Genomic DNA, 8,031 nt, shown 5'->3' with positions numbered 1-8,031 from the left:
TTGGGGCAGCTGGGACCTTTCTAAAAAAGTCACACTTACAGTTTATTTGAATGGGTTTGCCGTACCGGGTTCACGGACACGGCTCCGAAAGGGCCAATCAACTAGAGGGCGCCATTTGCACATCGTCACAGTCCCCTTGAGCGGGCGGGAAAGTTTGGTGACCCTACAACCTCCTTTAGGGGTCAAAAGGTCAAAAAAGGGACCGCGTGTCCGCCAAACTGTTACGCGATTAGTTGGTGACCGGGACATCCCCCGTTCATAGATGACAGGTCATAGGACCTCGAGAATCGAGATTCTGGCTACTTAGGGGCCCCTGTCGCATGGCCTTGAAGAATGAGGCTCTAGGACCTTGCAAAACAAAGCACCCTTTCCAAAGTTAAAAATCTCTCAAAAGGGTCTTGCTGTGTAAAAGACAGAGAGACCTGCAGCAGAGATTTCATGTGAGAGCCCCAAAAACTTTCCCTTTGCTCTAGGGCTCGGCGCTGTTGATACCTCGCTTGGGAGGGCCCCGGGGGCCACCGTGCCAATATTGGAGCCGCTGGGGCCTTTCTAAAAAAGTCCTACTTCCAGTTTATTTAAATGTACCGTGTTCGTGGACAGGGCTCCAAAAGGCCAAATCGACTAGAGGGTGCCATTTGTGTATCGTCATGGGCCCCTCGAGTGGGCGGGAAAGTTTGGTGTCCCTATGACCTCCTTTAGGGGTCAAAAGGGGGACAGCGTGTCCGTCAAACTGCTCCAACATTAGTTGGCAAACAGCACAGCCGTGCGTCTTGCTGAAATCAGGCCTGTTTCTGGGTCTCTCTCATTGATTTCAATGGCAGACAGAGAAACGGATGAAAAATTAGGAAAAATACTTAATTTAATACTAAATTTATTTTAATGGGTTTACTGTAGCGTTTTCACAGATACGGCTCAGAAGGGTCCGATCGAGCAGAATTAAAAATCTTTGTCTCAAGGGGACCCCCTCAAACGGGTGAAACAGTTTGGTGACCCTATGACCTCCTTTAGGGGTCAAAAGGTCAGAAAAGGGGCGAGCACATGTCTGCATTATTCCCTGAATAGTTTTTGCTGATTTTTTTTAAAGGTCTTCCCAAATGCTGAGGAATTCGGCGCTGTGATATGTCGTACTTGAAGGGCCCCACGATCAAGCATGCGACGCCCCTAGGCCCTGGCCTCAATAGGAATGTTAATTTTAAATAAACATAATGGAACATCCCATTTCCAACTTATTCAGTGGGCCTTTCATAGTGCTTCTGTGGACATTCAGTTTTTATGCAAATTATACACTGTTATGACATGAAACTGACACAAATGTGTTCCACTGAGTCTGCTGAGTACAGTAGAGGTGGTTTCATCAACAGTGTCGCTCATACTTATGAAAAATACACTTTATTCACGTGTCCACAGGCCCTGTACAGAAGGCCCAGTAAATAAATTGCAGGTGGGATCTTTTCAATTCTACTTAATTTTTATGCAAACTATACACTTTACTGACATGAATGGATTCTACTGAGTCTGCTGAGTACAGTACATGTTGTTTCATCAACAATATCGCTCATACTTATGAAAAATACACTTTATTAACATGTGTCCATGGGCCCTGTACAGGCCCATTAAATAAATTGCAGGTGGGATCTTTTCAATTATACATAATTTTTATGCAAATTATACACTATCTTGACATGAATGGATTTCACTGAGTCTGCTGAGTACTGTACAGTTGTTTGCATCAACAATATCACTCATACTTATGAAAAACACACTTTATTCACATGTGTCCACGGGCCCTGTACAGAAGGCCCATTAAATACATTGCAGGTGGAATCAATTCTTTTCAATTCTACTTAATTTTTATGCAAACTATTTTGACATGAAACTGACACGAATGGATTCCACTGAATCTCCTGAGTACAGTAGATGTGGTGTCATCAACAATATTGATCATACACCTCTGATAATTATCCTATTCAATAAGTTGCAAATGGGATGATTGTCCACTTACCCTATATTAGAATCCAGAGTTTCAAGAAGCTTTTTTTGACCGGAAAAAACTCAAAGGGGTACATAGATTAAACGTACCTATTAAGCTCACATACCCATTTAGCACACTTCCATATTTGAGCTCAGATTATAAAAAGAAAAAAAATTATGTATTATCATACTTGATGTCTTAACCAATTGATGTCTTTGTTACTACATATCTCCTGTAATTTCAAGTCAGTCAGATCATTGCACACTGAGATATGAGTATCCATGTGTTCATACTGTCTGGTGGCCATTTTGAAAGCTGTCTGAAAACTTTCACCAAAAGAGTAGCACCTTAAATGTGCATTTTTTAGATGTTTAAGCCTTTATTTTGGGGGTGTTTCACTACTTACTGTAAAATTAAGAGATTAATGTTTAGACTTTTGCATGTTATAACCTGGAACTTGGATGTGGGAAATAAGAGTTAGATCCAAAAGATAGTTATAGCAACACAGCACAGATGCTACAGAACACAGTTAGCTGACTAGCTGTATAAGATTGTGTGCTACGCTAATATATTACTTCACATGCATTACTGGCTTGTTCTTTTAAATCCATAATATTATAAATTTACAGTTTATTGCTGGTCTGTGGTTTTATACAGCTGTAATCTTGAAAGATTTCATATTATTTTAAGGTGAGTTTAAAGGGTGCACTATGGTGAAAATCTCACAGCTTCAGTGTAACATCAATAAGAAAAAGAAAAATTTTCATATTAAAATATGTGTGAACTTAATACATGACCTAGATTATTTATTTTGCAAAATCTTGTCATTTTAATAAATATTACATACAATTTATTAAAAATTGTTGCTGCTCCAATTAAGCTCAGTGTGCTCTCTTTAAGCTCTTCCACATTGAACATCTATGTAAATACTTCATAAAAACTTTAAATAAAAAACTTTAAATATTAACTGATGGTTTTCACTTTAAGTTAATCTTAATAAAATGATTAATAACTTATTTTAACAGCTTTCAGACAACTAGACATAACTATATTACCAAAGATGAAAGAGGCATGTCATTCGTACAAAGAAGCAGCCAGCGGAAACCTGTCGTATCTGTCCAGGAAACAAGCAACTAAAGGCTGGAATAAACTACACGACTTTTAAAATTTGAACAGATTTTTGAAACACCAGTGTATGACGTGATTCTCAGTCGTTTAGTGCATGATGGCTAGTTTTCCTTTGTGACTTGTAAATAGTCACAAAGGAAAACTGGGCATCATACACTAAACGACTGAGGATCACACACTACCAGACTTTAAATTCCTTCCAATCACAACAATCTCATTCAGAAATGTGTACATTGTTGCTAGGAGACACGTGAAATGAAATGAAAACAATGTGTTCTAAAAAAAAGTTTGATCTCCTCCGACTGGATGGAATCAAAGTCTGAAGCTAAATAATAAGAGTCTGTGATCATCATACACTACATGATTTTCTATGGAATCAGTCGGCTCAAATCTGCAGACTGACTCTGACCTTTGGCAACTAGTATCAACTTCTCCAGACTGTACATCTGTGGAAAATCAGGGCAAAAATCGTGCAGTGTTTAAGAGACTGTAGACAAGTTGACATCCATTTAATAAGAGGCTTCATAATGAGGCTAGTTTCTGTGTTCATATCCATGAATGAAATGTTTTATGGTTTGTTTTGTTATTTGATTTTTGAATGTGTTACTTAGCTGAAAGTGGACTAGTCTAGATGTTACAATGTGCTTTAATGACACTTCACAATGAATATATAACTGATCAAATTGAGTGCCTTGTTGCTTAATTTTAGTGTTGTTGTTTTTATTTGTAATTGACTTTGTAACTTCAAATAAAATATTTTTCAATTATTCTATAAAATGGTTGTTTAAAATAAACAATAATTTTTAATAAAACATGATGTGAGCTTAATGGGAACAGGGGTGTGCTTAAAGGGTACAAAACTGTACCCATTAAGCACAGCTAGACTTTTTGCACTTAATTATGTATATCTTAATCAAAATGCTTTTGTCATTTAAAATAAAATTAAATATTTTTGTGTGAGAGATATTTTATTTTAACTTTTTGTATGTCTCAATGTAGATTTTGGTGAGCTTAATAGGTACATTTACAAAAAAAAATATGTAACGCATTAGTATGATGAACAACTTCTCAGCTATCATTTAGGTACTTATTAGCTTGCATATTGGCTGTTTATTAGTAGGCTACTTAGAAAGCACATTAATTCCTTATTCTTCATGACCATATTCTGTGGACGTTTGCTTAAAGCCTGTGTAAAAGAATTGAGTCCTGTTTTTACCTGATCAAATTGAGTGCCTTGTTGCTTAATTTTAGTGTTGTTGTTTTTATTTGTAATTGACTTTGTAACTTCAAATAAAATATTTTTCAATTATTCTATAAAATGGTTGTTTAAAATAAACAATAATTTTTAATAAAACATGATGTGAGCTTAATGGGAACAGGGGTGTGCTTAAAGGGTACAAAACTGTACCCATTAAGCACAGCTAGACTTTTTGCACTTAATTATGTATATCTTAATCAAAATGCTTTTGTCATTTAAAATAAAATTAAATATTTTTGTGTGAGAGATATTTTATTTTAACTTTTTGTATGTCTCAATGTAGATTTTGGTGAGCTTAATAGGTACATTTACAATACGTACGCACAAGGCGTTCGTTTCCTCACGCGTTCGCTGGGCCGTGGACGCTGGTTCGCAGACGGTAAACGGTACAAAATCTTGATTCACCATCTTTCTTTGGAACTACTACAACAGGTGAAGCCCAAGATGAGACAGAAGGACGAATGCTAACAAATCCTCAATTTCTGAATTCTCAATAACCTTGGCTCAGCCTGGGCTAGTTTGAAAACTATAACAGGCCTCAGGGGCGTAGATTACGCGGGGGACGCACTTTTTTATTGGAGAGTTGTGTTCACGACATGTTGAGGTTTTAATGGAGCGATGTGTATATAAATGCAGAATGAAGTCTATACATGACGTTCACGTTTCCATGGCAATCAGTCACCCATGACATGCCCTAGCTCGCATCCACGGTCCCGCGCTGTATCCAACATTTTTTTTACAGGTACAGCATGTACCTAAGGTGTGGAAAGATGCTGTGGTAGTCCCGGGTCCCAAGTCCAGTAGTCCCAATACCCTTAATGTTTTTAGACCAGTTGCTCTTACGATTTTAATGAATACCCTTGAAAAACTGGTAAGGGAAGACATTTTAAGGAAAACTGAACATATACTTCACCCTATGCAATTTGCTTATAGGCCACATAGAGGAGTAGAGGACGCTACAGTTATGTTGTTGAATTTACTTGCTAAACACTTGGAGGGTAATGGATCTCATGCTAGACTGTTATTCGTTGATTTTTCATCTGCTTTTAATACAATACAACCCCATGTTCTAATTAATAGAGAAGGGTCTGGCTGCAGCCTGGCGCTTGCACTCTCAGACGTGCATTCTCAGGCTTACACTCTCAGACACTTGCACTTCCGCTAGAGACGTCACTTGCAGTCTTTATTTTTTTTATTTTGTTCTATTTATTTATTCTTTTTGTTTGAATCTCTCAACATTTTACAACAGTAGCCAGGTGGTGCAGACAAGACAAAAGAAACTAAATTACGAAGTCACTTGCAATCGCCACTTGCACTCTCCGATACCTGCGACGTCACTAGCAATCGACACAAATCGTGCGTGTTGCCAATGGAGACAAGACGCTGTGGTGGTGATTTAATGATTAAAACTAATTTAGTACCGTAACCTACAGGGTCCTGCAAGAAAAAGACAAGACCCGCAAATCTGTGGCCACAGAACAGCAGAATATGAACGCAATGCGCAAAGTCTCTTGTTAAGCATTTTGTTCCTGTAGAAAAACATAAACACTTAACATGGCTTAATGTATTAAGATACATTAAGTGCAATTAAAAGATCAAATTCGATATATAGTTATTATTTAATGTACTACAAGGCAAGCAGATGGCCATGAACACAATGCGCAAACTTTCATTCGCGAATACTAAGGATGATCACCGGATGGAGTCATAGGATAATAAATCATCTAATCCTGTTCAGCTCATCCTCAAGTGTATCAGAAAGAAAAAAAAGAATGCACAGAATCAGTTGATATGTACTGAACTGTCAGTATAATTTTACATAATTATTGTAAAAATGCTTATAGAGCATTAAAATAATTTTAAAAAATCTTTAAAAGGAAAAATCATTAAACGTATTATATATTCTATCCTCTATCACTGATAGGATAAGAAATATTTTAAGTCTGACCATTTACTGCTCAGTTCAATTAATTAGAATAAGAAACAAATATAAAAAATAAGTTAATATGTACTTTATTGGTAATATAGATTTATATTATTTCACAATTGCTTATAGATCATTAAAATAATTTTTACAAAGTGTTGGTAACAATTTACAATAAGGTCTCTTTGGTTAACATTAGTTCAATCATGACAACTCTCGAGAACATTTTAGCATGGTGATGGATATGACAATGTTAATGCATTTGGTCTTGGCGGAACAGATCTGCTACGCTGCTGCTGAATTGCTGCTGCTGTTGGTTATTTTATTTTGTTCTATTTATTGATTACTTTTTGTTTGAATCTCTCAACATTTTACAACAGTAGCCAGGTGGTGCAGACAAGACAAAAGAAACTAAATTACGAAGTCACTTGCAATCGCCACTTGCACTCTCCGATACCTGCGACGTCACTAGCAATCGACACAAATCGTGCGTGTTGCCAATGGAGACAAGACGCTGTGGTGGTGATTTAATGATTAAAACTAATTTAGTACCGTAACCTACAGGGTCCTGCAAGAAAAAGACAAGACCCGCAAATCTGTGGCCACAGAACAGCAGAATATGAACGCAATGCGCAAAGTCTCTTGTTAAGCATTTTGTTCCTGTAGAAAAACATAAACACTTAACATGGCTTAATGTATTAAGATACATTAAGTGCAATTAAAAGATCAAATTCGATATATAGTTATTATTTAATGTACTACAAGGCAAGCAGATGGCCATGAACACAATGCGCAAACTTTCATTCGCGAATACTAAGGATGATCACCGGATGGAGTCATAGGATAATAAATCATCTAATCCTGTTCAGCTCATCCTCAAGTGTATCAGAAAGAAAAAAAAGAATGCACAGAATCAGTTGATATGTACTGAACTGTCAGTATAATTTTACATAATTATTGTAAAAATGCTTATAGAGCATTAAAATAATTTTAAAAAATCTTTAAAAGGAAAAATCATTAAACGTATTATATATTCTATCCTCTATCACTGATAGGATAAGAAATATTTTAAGTCTGACCATTTACTGCTCAGTTCAATTAATTAGAATAAGAAACAAATATAAAAAATAAGTTAATATGTACTTTATTGGTAATATAGATTTATATTATTTCACAATTGCTTATAGATCATTAAAATAATTTTTACAAAGTGTTGGTAACAATTTACAATAAGGTCTCTTTGGTTAACATTAGTTCAATCATGACAACTCTCGAGAACATTTTAGCATGGTGATGGATATGACAATGTTAATGCATTTGGTCTTGGCGGAACAGATCTGCTACGCTGCTGCTGAATTGCTGCTGCTGTTGGTTATTGCTGTAGTTGTAGATTATTGCTGCTGCTGCAAGCAAGTACAGGAACTTGCTACTGCCAATGCATATGGCGATACGGTGCCGTGAGTATTTAAGACATGCTGCTGCTGCACAAATAGCATATAAAATAACCCCGTAGCAGATCTATACAGGTGGAGCTGGGGAAGGTGGAGGGTTTCAGAGAACTCTGAAAGCACGCTGCAGGAATCTCAAGTAAATGCTAGCCAGCCATATAAATGCAAGGCAGTAAGCTCATTGGCTGCATATGCAGCATGAACCAATCAGCTTGTGCCAAGTCGCTTAACTCTCTGAATATCATCAGTTACGTTAACACCCATCAGAATGCGCCATCTAGAGTTTCATGACTGAACTATA

The sequence above is a fragment of the Sinocyclocheilus grahami genome, unplaced genomic scaffold, assembly GCF_001515645.1.
Source record: "Sinocyclocheilus grahami isolate Dianchi unplaced genomic scaffold, SAMN03320097.WGS_v1.1 scaffold522.1, whole genome shotgun sequence".
Classification (NCBI taxonomy): domain Eukaryota; kingdom Metazoa; phylum Chordata; class Actinopteri; order Cypriniformes; family Cyprinidae; genus Sinocyclocheilus; species Sinocyclocheilus grahami.
Note: the sequence above shows the minus strand (reverse complement) of the source record.